This window comes from Athene noctua, chromosome 1 (genome assembly GCF_965140245.1).
Source record: "Athene noctua chromosome 1, bAthNoc1.hap1.1, whole genome shotgun sequence".
NCBI classification, from domain to species: Eukaryota; Metazoa; Chordata; class Aves; order Strigiformes; family Strigidae; genus Athene; species Athene noctua.
In genome coordinates this window covers 153,208,460-153,221,337 of record NC_134037.1, presented here as the reverse complement: position 1 = coordinate 153,221,337, position 12,878 = coordinate 153,208,460, and the positions used below count along the sequence as shown (strand labels likewise).

Genomic DNA, 12,878 nt, shown 5'->3' with positions numbered 1-12,878 from the left:
CCTATACAAAGACATTAAATTTGCTTGGCTCCTTTCAGCTAACAACAGATTTTGGTCTTTGCTTTCTGGAACTCTTTCTAGTTTTGATGCTGAATCATTATAAGATTAAAAAATCTTAACGCAGAAATAGGTCTAGGAACAGGAACGAGAACCCAGGTCTCCATAACTCAATCAATCCTTGTGGCCCTGTAAGTCCTGATTCATTTTTGCACAGTGCATTTAATTTCAACAGGAGACATGAATAGTGCCTTTTTTTCTCCCCCACCACAGCTGATTGTTCTTTTTCATCAGTGTTGCTTATTCCTGGGATGTGGCCAATAGAATTTGAGGAACGGAAAAAATAAAATCTAAAACTATAGTTCTTCAAACAGGTGCTTTAAACAGTGAATTTATGTAGGCTGGCTGCATGTGTTATTTCTACTCTTCCGATCATTATCTTAAAAAAAAAAGCAGCTGCAATGGTGTTTGTGGCTAGTTTGTGTCAGTGTATATTAGGTGTGCTGTGAGTGCACTGCTAGACTGGGCCTAACTAAAACAAGTTAGATATTGCTGTCTGCTTACTTTATCACAGCATGTTTTACATCTTCAACCCAACAAGGTGAAAAATGTGGTAAGATGGTTCCTGGCAATCTTGGGTTAATATCTTTTGTTTCTCAAATTGTAAATCTTTAAGAAAATCTCAAGATTCAAATTGGAGAATACCTGTTTTAGTTTCCATATCCTCAACTTTGTAAGATATCTTACAGTTCTTCAGTTAAATATATTAATGTAATGATATATAATCTAGAAAAATACATTTCTGTATAAGTACAGATACATACATATATATATAAAAATACTTGCATTTTAAAATTAATTTCCTTGCAATTTAAAATAAATTATTAAATTACATAGCTTTTTGCTAATTATATTGGTAGATATGTATGCATGTAATACATAAAATATTTTGAAGAGCAGACTTTTGGATGGCAGGATTAATTTTTTGTCTTTGCTTGATATATATGCATTGTAGAGTAGTTCATAGTAAATACATTGTGCTTCTGTAATTTGTTCTTACTGTTGTGCTGCTTCTATTGTTTCAAATCATGTCTATTTCTAGGCAGAAGTAGTAGATGATGAAGCAACAGTGCCCTTGATTAGGATGCTCTTTTATTAAGATTTTTTTAATGACTATGTTCTTTCTTTTTCTTTTCTATCTTACTGTGAAAAACAGTACTGTGTGATTCAAGGTAATTTTTTTCTGTACATTCATGATGTATTTCTAAGGAGGAAGAAATATAACAGGAAGCATAGACAGTTTTCAGTGGGCTTTTAACAAAAAGAAGAGAAGGTTCATCAGATACATTCTGATCATAATCAACTTCAGGCTCATAAACTACTCATAATGTTCTGCAGTGTTTTTACACTGCTATTTAACATTTCACTTACTGTGTTTTGGCATCTTAAAACAGAAAGTGGGTGTATGTCTTCATTTATGTCTGCTTCACAGTACATCAGAGGGGTGGGTAAAGAAGGGGCAAGGTTGAAGAATCTCATGCCAGAGACCACCTTGGGTGATAGAGGACTACCACTGCCCCTGCCCATGTAGCGGGTTACCACCACGTGGATTGGGGTCATCTAGTGGAGTCCAACATCCACACTTCGAAAGCAAATACTTCTGATGATCAGTAATATATGTTTTCTTTTCTAAAATGTATCATTTGTATAGCAAGGTATGTAAGCAGAGTCTTCACTGTCCAAAAAGTGGAAGTTTCCAAACCAGGCTGCATGATGCTTAATCAAGGAAGATAAACTTGGAACATCTAAAAGAAAAGCTATTGTTTTTATAGATTTTTTTTAATAACAAGCAAATAAATTTGCCCAGGTATAGTCTGAATGAGTGGATGGATGAGAGAACTAAGTTTTTCCTCCTTGATGAAGTGGGAGTGTTTTTTTTCTTTTTTGAGGCAGAACTGAAATTAACTTTCTGCTTCTGAACTGAAATTTATTTTAAGCATTTTAACATCTACAGTGAAATATGAAACCCTCAAGGAATTCCCTTTGTTATTCTTCCTACATGCATAAATCCTTCTTCTGAGCGGATCTGTGCAGCTATTTGTCTTATAGCTTTCAATATCAATTTCCTGTTTCTACAGCTAACGATGTTCTACGCACTTCTGTCTGGTTTTGTTTTTTCAATAATTTCCTTTTGGCTTCACCCCTAGATTACAAGACAGTTATAGCAGGTACCTGTTTCAACAAGTACTGCAAATTTTTAAATGTGTCTATTATTAGATCAGCTTTCAAAAGTGTCTAGTTCAGTGATAGCTAAGTGGGATAAACTGAATTTTTGAATGCATTTTGTTTCTGTAATTTGCTCCTGGTGAATGCCAGAGTTAGTGATACTGGATCCATAGTCTTTCAGAAATCTTTCTCTGTTTTTCCATCTTACTTTTAGCTTTTCTAGTGACACACGTGAAAGCAAAGAGAAAATCACAGTAATTTCTGGTGACAAATATAAAGAGTATTGCTGCACCAATTGGTGTGTTGAGTAATAATTTGAAAATCATTTCAGGCTATTAGAGTTTTAATTATAAAGGTCCCTGATGAACTGTAAGCATCTCCAGTTGCAATTGGATTGAATGAGGTAAAAAAAGCAACTTCTAAAGAAATTATAATGTTTGAAAATATGACTATTAAAAAAATTTAGCCATTTTGTTGAACTGTCTATGTAATTACAGAGAAATGTATGAATGACTATGCTTTAAAACTGAGAACAGATGGACATAAATCTATTTGGAGGCTGCAAGTCTTCATTCCGAATTTTAGCTATTTTGAACTAATGATCTAAGCCAAATATGATAGTTCATGTTTTGTGTTTAAAACCTTATAGTGGTTCTTATAGTGGAAGTTTTAAAAATGCCTAGGAAAAATAAGTCTCACTAACAGTCAAAGGAAGTTAATTGTCCAACATCCTGTAGACCTGACTTGAGATTTCCAAGACTGTGGTATACATCATGGAGCTCTTCTGTGTATGACTGGGCAGGAATTAAGAAAGTGATATGAAGGACCAGGTGGAAACAGGTTTGTGACTTATGTATACTAACCGTTTTCTTCATTCTTTTATACTCTTGTGATAATTAATTGATTAAATTATTTGCACTTGAACATTCAGTTTAGAGCTTAAACCAATAGCTGCAAATTAAATTTTGCTATTAAAAATGTTGATACTGCACCAACTGGGAGAAGGTCTGGGGTGTCTAAAGCTTTTTACCAGAAGCTGTCCATTTTGCATTGGTGACTTGAGACTGAAACACATTGTGAATCAAGGGTAGAGGTGCATGGTGTTTATTTTATTTTAGTTGTTCTAAAACTCCATCATTACAGCATAGCTTTGGTACACAGGTGAGGGAATATTAATCAAGTATGACTTAAGTCAAACTACTGGAGGTGAACAGGATATTGTGGGGTCACCAGCCCTATGCCTTTGGCTGAAATATTAGATTCACTATTTTATGAACAGGGTTTCTTTTTATGATAAAGCGATGCAAGGAAATGGCACAAAAATTGTACTAAAGCAACTCAGACAATTGTGGCCATGCATAATGATGAGAACCTGCAAATAAAATAAAAATTGTCTTTATATGTTGAAATGTTTTTTCAGCCACATGTTCAGATAGCTTTCCCTTTGATGTCTGCTTAGCAGAAATAGAGTTTATACTTTCCTGCGAAGGAACTGATGGTCTCCTCTGTGGTGAGGAACTCCTCAATATGGCCTGGATCAACTTGATTCATCTGCTTTTTAGTCCTGATAACATGAAGAAAGTGATATTATTTGAGAGCCTCCAGTATGAGAGCGGCATATCTACGACTAGCAATTTAATAAAATTTGAATAAGGTTTGTACAGTGTTTCATGTCCTCAAATTTTCTAGTAAAGCCAAAGAGAGCAGCTGCATAGTCTGTAATTACATAGCAAGTAATACAGATTTTTTTTTTTTTTTTTTTTTTTTAGGAAGTGAAGAGATTTTCAATTACAAGTTAAAATTTATGACACACTTTAATAACTGTTTAAACCTTTTACACAGAAGAAGCTAGCAGTGCCAGCTCTTTGGGAGACTCACTCTCACTCACATAGCTCAGCAAATGTATTTTTCAGTTGCCTTAAAAATGACTGAGTAGCAATCACATGGGCTTTTTTTTTTGCATTCCAGCCCAGAACAGCTGGTTCAGCTCAGTAAATACATCTTTAATGAAATTACAACCTGCTCTTGTAAGTTGCATTTACAGGCACTGTCTGATTAGATGAATATTGTACTAGAGAAGAAAAGTGGCAACTGCACCAGCAGGAAGAGGTATTTGTTTTACGTGCCACCCACGCAATGGGAGTGTAGGCAGAAAAACCAATAGTGATGCTTCAGAACAACAATGATGTGTAGTTTACACAAAGTGTATTGCTAAGTGTTAAGAGATTGCAGGTTATTAAATGAAACAGAGCATTAACACACAGCAGTGACAATCATAAACAGCACAGTAAGCTTTCTTATTTACTAAATATTAGGAATAGTCATTAAAAATTATTTGGGAAAATGCCTTCTTATGTATAGGCTTAACTTATTCTAAGATATGTGTTAGCTCCAACGACAAAAGTCTGTGTAGATATCAGTCTTGCTATGTTTTTAAAACTGGCCTCTTTGTGCCTGAAAAGTAATTGCATACACATAGCCTGGGCAGAAATACTGTCTGTCACACATCTGATAGGTGTGCGTTTTCCGTAAGTACTATAATTTCTGTGCTTTCCACCGTGGCTTCTTGTGAGCTCAAAACTAAGGCTAAATGATGAAATTTTTAAAAAGTCTTACTGTCTGCCAGATGCAAATCTTTGAAATGGATTTAAATGCAAGGACAGCAAACGTTATCCCAATAAACTCAGAGAAGTTAGATATTTTTTTAAGAGGAGATCCAGAAAGGGCCTGATAGCCAGAGATGTTCTTCATTTGTATTTCTCCATGATCACCAGATAAGACCCTGTAAGCCAGAGAGACAGTAATTTTTAAGAATAAACACAGTGGTACATAATTCTATTTGTATTCTGTGGATGGGATAGTGAGGTATTTAACTACAGCCTCCTCTAGATACAACCAAAGGGGAAAATGACCTTTCAATGAAATATGAGTTAATAACACTACAGCACTGTGTGCTTTGGTCGAGTTAATCTCTGTGCAGATTGTAACAAAATGCAGTCTAATGTGTATTGAAAATTAATTAGAGTAAAGAGTGTGTTTTAGTAGTGTAATGGATATAATCTTTGGTTGCATCAGCAAATTTCTGTTGCAATTAATAACAATTAATGGTTTTAAATAAAGGGTCAGGGAAAAAGGATGTTTTTCATATTAGCTGTATCACGTGTACTATTCATCACCTCTGGTTAGATCCAGTATGATTTGCATGCCCATCTTTTGTTTCCTAAGCTAAAGCATCAAGGAGAGATTAAGTCCCTTTATGAGGAGCATAGGGGAGAAGATTGGATGTTCTTAATGGCTTGTCAAAAGGAGACAGTGAAAGAAAGAGGTTTAATGTGCTATTTGTATTCTTACATACATCTGGAGGGAGTGGAGGCGATTTGCAGAGGATGTTGTTATCTTGGGTTTAATGCAGCACATGGCTGGCACAGAGCAAGCTGCAGTGCAACTTGCAGAGAGTCTGTGTAGCCTAACTGAACACAGGCAGATTTCAGCGGAGTGCAGTGTAAGCATCTTTTTAGCTGTTATGTTGAATCATTTGAGGAAACTTCTCCTGTAATGCCAGAGATATCATTTAGAGATACAGAGGTGATGAGGGGTAAAAAGGAGGCAGGGCTTGGTTTATTGTTGTGTATATAGCATCAAGATGATGTACCCCAGTGCTGGTGGGGTACTCCCTCCTGTTGTTCTTTTGGTTGAGTATCCCCCTTCTCTGATTGATATTTTGCCTGTCAGTGATCTCTTCCTGTTCTGTAAGTGCAAAACTGTTCCTTACCGTTTTCTGAGGAATACATGACTAAGTGAAAGTGTAAATTAGAGTATTTTTTGACATTTTAAATCCCTCAAGTCATGGCATTGAACAAAGTCCTGTAAATGCATCATCCCACAGTTACCTCAGAGGTCTGTAGTCTAACCCAGTAGTTATCTGCCATTCAGTTTCTACGAAATATTAAATGCTGTGAGCAAAACTGTTCGATGCATGGCTCTGCTAGACTTGATCGGCAGCGAAATGGTTAATAACATTGACATTTAAATTGGCTTCATGTTAAGTGTCAGTTCTCACCGCAGAGCTGAAGAAGAGCTATTGTTTCAGGCAGTCTGTTTGCAGATGCATGAAAACAGTCTCCAGTTGCTTACATAAGGGTCAAGGGTGGGAAAATAGCTTTACAACTCCACAGACAGCAACCGTAAAGCAATTGTGTCAACTAGCAGTCCTGCCTACATGTTTTCTCTTTATGCTACGTGAACCGTTGGTGATCTATGAAGTGATCACTGGCAGCGCACTTGCAATAGGATTGTCACAAGAGAATGTTTTATTTTTTATTCTCTCTTATTTAACATCCTAAAATTGTTACATTTCTGAGAATTAATGAAGTCACTAGCAGAGTTCTGAAACAAAATTTAATGCCAGTGGTAGTGGCCTCAAACATGGATTTCTCTGAATTTTCCACCCACAGAAGACTGCAGTTATTAAATGGTCTTGCAGAAAAGAGATCCAAGAAAACTTAATGTAGAATTTCACTCAAAATACTCATTCTAGTGCTTGAATCTTTCTTTAGTATCTGGAAATCAGAGTATACTAAGTAAAAGCTTAGTAATCACATAGTTTAACATTGTATTTATAAGTTTCAGAATATTGAGATAGCTGCTTTCTTGAAAAGTGTAAGGATATCAAACAGTTTAAGCTTACTATTATCAGTTTATTGACTACTAAAATTATAGCATGAAAAAGTAAAGGTAGTTAACTATGCAGTCTTTCTGTAAAACCCTCAGGAGAGCAGGAAGAGGGAAGCTAGTAGTTATATGTCCAAGTGGAAGTATGATTCAAGAGCTCTGACCACAGCATCATTGATGCTACTGGAATGGCTGGCCTGCAGGGATTTCTTCTGCTTTAACACATTGCATCACTGAATGAGATATAAAAAATGTCATCACAGTTAAAACCAAACAAAAACAGTTAATGAAAACACTGCAAGGTTAAAGTTTTAACACTAAAAACTGCTTTCCCGTTCCTATTGATAAATACTATGCTGAGAATTACTTAACATTAGCAAAATACACATTTTAATAATATGATTTCTGGCTCAACTGTAATGTTGAAGGCACCTTCATTAAAACATTAATATGACTTCATCTTTAATTACCACTTCAAGGTTGGTTAGTGATTCTAAATACAGATTAGAAAATATTTCAGTTAGTTCTTGTGACAAGTTTATCATAATCATTCATCATGCTTAAGGCAAATAATAATAGACAGGCCAACACAAATTCTGTTTATGTCAAACTACTCATAATCTGTGTGGTCATGTTAAAAAAAATGCAGCAATCCATACTTAGTGAATGCAAGAGGCCAGCCTGGGCTCAGATCTTCTTACAGTGTTCCAATCCTTGTAGTACCATTTCAATTTTTTAAAAATAGAAATGGACAAAACCAGTGTTTTGTTTTTCCTTAAAATTAATTTCAGTGGCATGTGCTGAGCAGGTAACCCTGACAATCAAGGGTACTTTTCTGATGGATGAATTTATGACACAGGCATTAATATTACAGATCTCCCCAAGTGCCTGACAAATGTGTCTCATCTGTGAGCAAAAGGACTACTTCTGGTGATAGGAGGATAGGTCTCCATGCCAAGTCATTACATGGTCTCTTAGCTCATACTTCCACTGACGTTCCAGTTTGTGAAATGTGGAGGTCTGTCTGGAACTAAAATCAAATCAGAAGCCCATTTTGGGTAATTATCATGTGGTAATTCCCTATGAGTCCTTCTCTGTGTGAACAAAGATGTAGAGGTAAAAGATGTAGCCTGCATCAGTTTAGATAGTTTTTACTGAGTCACTGATTCCCAAACATATGTTTTGTTCTTAACATTTGTTTCCAAATTATTTCAAAGAGAATAAAGAAGCGGTCTCATTTTTCTTTCTTGATTCTCTCCTGAGCCCATGGCTACTGATATTGTGAGGCACTAGTTACGTGGTTGCATGTGAGAGTAGTACTGCATGGTGTAATGCTTCCAGAGAAGTGGGAAAACACCATTTCCTTGGATACAGGAATGGTTTCACAATGTTGGCCCAATGTCTGTATAGAACTTTTATGAGATTTAGGCCATTTTATTGAATGCCTTGGTTTAAGGCACAGTGCAGTGTGGGTTTGTGTTTTAGATTATTGCAGTTGAGAGTGTTCATTATAAGAAATTACAAATAATCTGCTCATCACAACTCATAAAAGATTTTGGACTAAAACAGAACCTGCTGTCAGTATATTTTAAGAAAATCAAATTAATGAATAGTAACCTGTATCGCTTAGCTCTTTTTCTGGTTTGTTGGAATGAAGCCAGTGAACTGTTTTATATGAATGCTTGCATATATGCCTTGCACGAAGAAATTCAAGGTGATGTCACATTGCCTTATACCTTTCTCTGGCATGAATGGCATAGCCAAAGAATAAATGGGAAACTAGACTTGTAGATGTGAGGGGCAGCAGTCCTGTCAGCAGCTTGAGGGTAGATCCATGATAGCTCAATTTATCATAACTATAAGCAGTGTCTTAGAGCTACCCAGCAACAAGCGACCTTGATTTCAGGAGTACAACAGAGCAGTTTGTGACCAGTGCACACAAATGTATACATTCATACTCTCTCTGCCACTGATTCAGGTTTTGCTAGGGAAAGAAAACCAGAGACTCCTTTATCTTTCCCTCAGAAAGCTGTCACTCAAGGAGGTTGGTCCTTCTTTCTTCTTCCACTTACCAGTGCATGGGATGGAAGTGAAAAAAAACCCAACATTGCTTGTAAGGGAGCTGGCAGTAGGGGTGGCTGCCTCACCAGTGGGCATGGAGGCTCTCCCTTCTGCTTCTGGCTCACAGAAGGCTGAAGCAGGTAAGGAGCTCACACTTCTGTCCAACTGCAGCTTCTCCCTGGCTCCCTCCATCTGGCACAGGGAGCCTAGGAGCCTGTGAAAAGCTGTGGCACTATGCTGGGAGCTGAAGTGCCAGCACCACAAAAGAGAAGTGGAGATAGAAGCTTAAGCCTCCTTAACTGCCTCCTGTTTACTCTGGTTTTGGCCTGTAGCTTCTCTCTATTTGGGCTCCCTAATCATTGATGTTGTGAGTAATCTTGGAGCTTTGTGCTTGTTTTGCAAAATAGCCTGGCAAACAGGCAGAAGAAAATAGAGCAAAGTAATTTTTGTGCCATCTTTTTTAAAAAAAGGAAAGCTCACAAAGCTTACATGCAAAGATTCTATTATATTTTTTAATTATTATTTACAGTAGTATTTTGGAAGAAAAAAAATGGTGCCTAGCATAAATTGATGTAAATTTTTTGAGGCCAGTGGCATCACTTCACAACTTCTTCTCTTGCAAACTCCCTTTAGCAAGAAATGTGACTTTTTGAGTTGGATTTGTTGAATTCAGTAATGCATTCTCACAACTTTAAAGTACACTGCTGAAGCGAGTGCATCCTTGTATTACCAATTAGGCCTACTGGGATATCTAGGAATATAATGATTCCAGCTGCAGACACAATTTTGGTACCTATGCATGTGACAAAGAGATGCATATATTTTTATGTATAGCTGCATACACATTTTTGAAAATCTGGCAATCTAGGGGGTTTGTGAAGCATTCAGTAGAATGCATATCAAATTCAGAAAAGCTTATTGCTAAATCTCTCTAAGTTCAGTAAATTCTCTCTCCTTTTTTTATTTGATAACCATGGAACACTGGTGGCAGAGTATGAACAGAATAACGCTTTTGAATATGAGGAAAAAAATTATAACCCTGACAAAACCAGTTTAATTCAAGATTATTCTTAGATTCTTAAACCAGTGCATGAATCCAACCTCAGTACATTAATTTGTGATACTTAAAAACAGTTAATGTGTTTTGTTTTATTTGTTATTTGGTTGAGCAGATGGTAATGGTTTTGACACAATTCAGTTTTTTATTTTTCTTCTTTTCTTTTCTTGAAAAAGACAAGGCTCTTTTTCCCACTTTGTCACAGCTGGTTACCAATCAATCTCAATTCACGGTACAGTGATGATAGCACATGTTGTTTAGGGGCCAAATCTGATTGGGTTGCATTTTCAGCAGTGTTTCATATAAAAAAAAAAATTGTGTCTGTATGGCAGTGACTGTCAGCACACTATTGTACAACTGTCATTAATCAAAACTAGCAACAATGAATGCATTCATATGTGCCAGAGACTGCCAGATTTCACTCAAAATCACCCAATTTCTATCAGAATTTCCTCACCAGCAGTGTTTTCTCATCTGTTTGTTGTTTCTCTGTTTCTTTCTTCTTTTCCAGTACCCTACCCCCTGCCCCACCGCCCCTTCCTTCTTGGTTAATTAAAGGCAGACTTGCTCTCACTATTACTTGTAGAACAGAAATTATGTAATGTGGTGCCCAAGAGTGGCTGGTTTCTATCTAAGCACAGGGTGACTAGCTGTTTAAAAGACCTCTCTCAGCTCAGTCAGATGGCTGAAGTCTAAACTGAACCAAAAGGTTAAGCACCTCCAAATGTTTTACAAAGAGAAGTACTTAAAATCAGTTAGATGGTCATAAACTTGAGAAACTTATATCTGATGCTCAATGTTTTTAGCTGAATGTTGTCATTAATTGGCTGGGAGTCAGCAATATTTGGGGAATATGTCTGAAGGTGTTTCTTGACACTGCACATACTTTAAAGGCATTGCCTTCTTAGTGCCCTGGCAAAGTTAAGGACCAACCTAACTAGTACTTTCTGGTTTTCCACCATTCACCCATCAATCCAGGAGTCTGGTAACCTCTCTGTGATTGGTATTAGCAGTCAGATAGGCCCTGATCCTGATTCCCAAGTGTTCAGTAGCACTAATCCTGATGAGAGTGAACTTCTCCAGAAACTCAGCTGAAAACATCTTCCTATGGGAATATGAGGCTCTAGGATGGAGAGGAAACAAGACACTGCTCAAAGCTGTGCAGGTGGATGCTTGAGAAACTGAAAACATATTCAGGCTCCCCTCCTTTTTACTTCGTGTTTCATTTCTCACGCAAACTCCTTATGGTGCTGTGGATGAGGCTAAAAGCCAGTTTTCTTCCTTTCTCCTTCCTGCCTGTTTCATTTGTCAAAGCTCTTCACTGAACCATTGTGACTTCTGGGGACAATGTGGGTGGAACAGATGACTGAGGGACAGCATATCAATACTTAGGACAGCAGATGGTTATAGTGTCCCATGGGTCCATCTATGTATGACTCTAATTGCTAGATGGCATGTTCTGTCATGGTGGTCTAAAAACCCAGTATGGCCTTGTTGGAGAAGCAGACTGGGAGAGCTGGACCTCTCTCTGAAGTAATTGATAACTGGGCTATGATATCAACATGTTTACGCCACCCTCCGTTTCACAACCCAAGTGGGAGATGATGTCTGCACCCTCACTCTGCGTCCTGGCATGCCATGCAGCTGGCTCGTTCCCCCAGCAGCCTTTGCACAATTTGCATGATTGGCAGGTGCAAGCATAAAGACTGACGAAGCCTCCAAGGCAGCTGGCTGGCATGCCGGCACCAGCACGTCAGTGAGATGAAGAAGAGTGGGTCAGCTGCAGCCCACAGCAGACTGGAGGGCCCTGTCCCAGGCAGCCTGCATCCCAGTTCAAGCGACCACTCAGTCAGATACAGTCCTGCTGCCTGTCTGGTTTTATCTCGGCAGCGGTTACTGAACCACAGGGATATTATTTGTCCTAAAAAATAAAGGAAAAAAGCAGTGAAATAAATGGCTAATTGTTGCCCACCTTTATAACTGTGATTCCTATATCCAACTCATATTTATATTACAACTGATCTTAGTTTTCTCATCTTACAGGAGCTGAATACAACTTTATATTTTTAGTCCCCTAGGGCTGGCTTCATGTCAAGAAAATAAGCATTTTCTCTCGTCTGCAACTCTGTGGTCGCCAAAGACAAATAACTGCTCCATCATTGTGGGATACTGTTATCATATTCTTGAGATTTTTAAGCGAGACAATTTGCCTTTTCTTTCTTATGAAAGCAGTGATTTCAATTTGCCATTGACTAGTGCAGCACAACATGCAAAATGACATCATTTGTGAGTAGTGGAGAAAAAAATGTTCCTCAACTGCATATGGCTGTTGAATATAGTTGCAATAGATCTGTACTGCTCCAGAAACTGCATATTAACTTCTCCTGCGTCATAGCTTCCCCCCACCCCTAATGGTACTATGCTAACGCAAAAATCATCTCTAAATTTCTGAAGTCTGCCATAATATCTACTTATTCTTCCCCTTGGCATAGCTCTTATTCATTAGTTAAACCTGAGATACTGCATATGCATATAATTAAGTGTAATACCTAACAAAAGGTATATTATATGTGTTTATGTTTACCTCTGACAGAATGGTTAGCCTCAATTTGCTCTTTTTAAATTTGTTTTTTGCTAGTGAATAGAATGGACTTATTGAATATAAAATGAAACTATTGTATTGTGGTGAGTGAAGCTATGTCTTGATATCTCTTTATTCTTGGAACTGCTAGTAATGCTCTAACTGAAATTGTGAGCTTTAATTAGACATAACGGAACTTTAAGTGTTTCAACATATAGGATCCTTTGAGTTAAGATGCTTTAAAGTCTGTTAGCACATAGTGCTTTCTCTATAAATCTATACTAA

At 37.3% G+C, this 12,878-nt stretch overlaps 1 protein-coding gene across 4 annotated transcripts in view; it reads left to right on the top strand.

The window, feature by feature from the left end:
• The window catches only part of ROBO2 (roundabout guidance receptor 2), a 950,293-nt gene that overhangs the window by 810,558 nt on the left and 126,857 nt on the right, over positions 1-12,878 (top strand). The gene's annotated exons all lie outside the window — the stretch shown is intronic.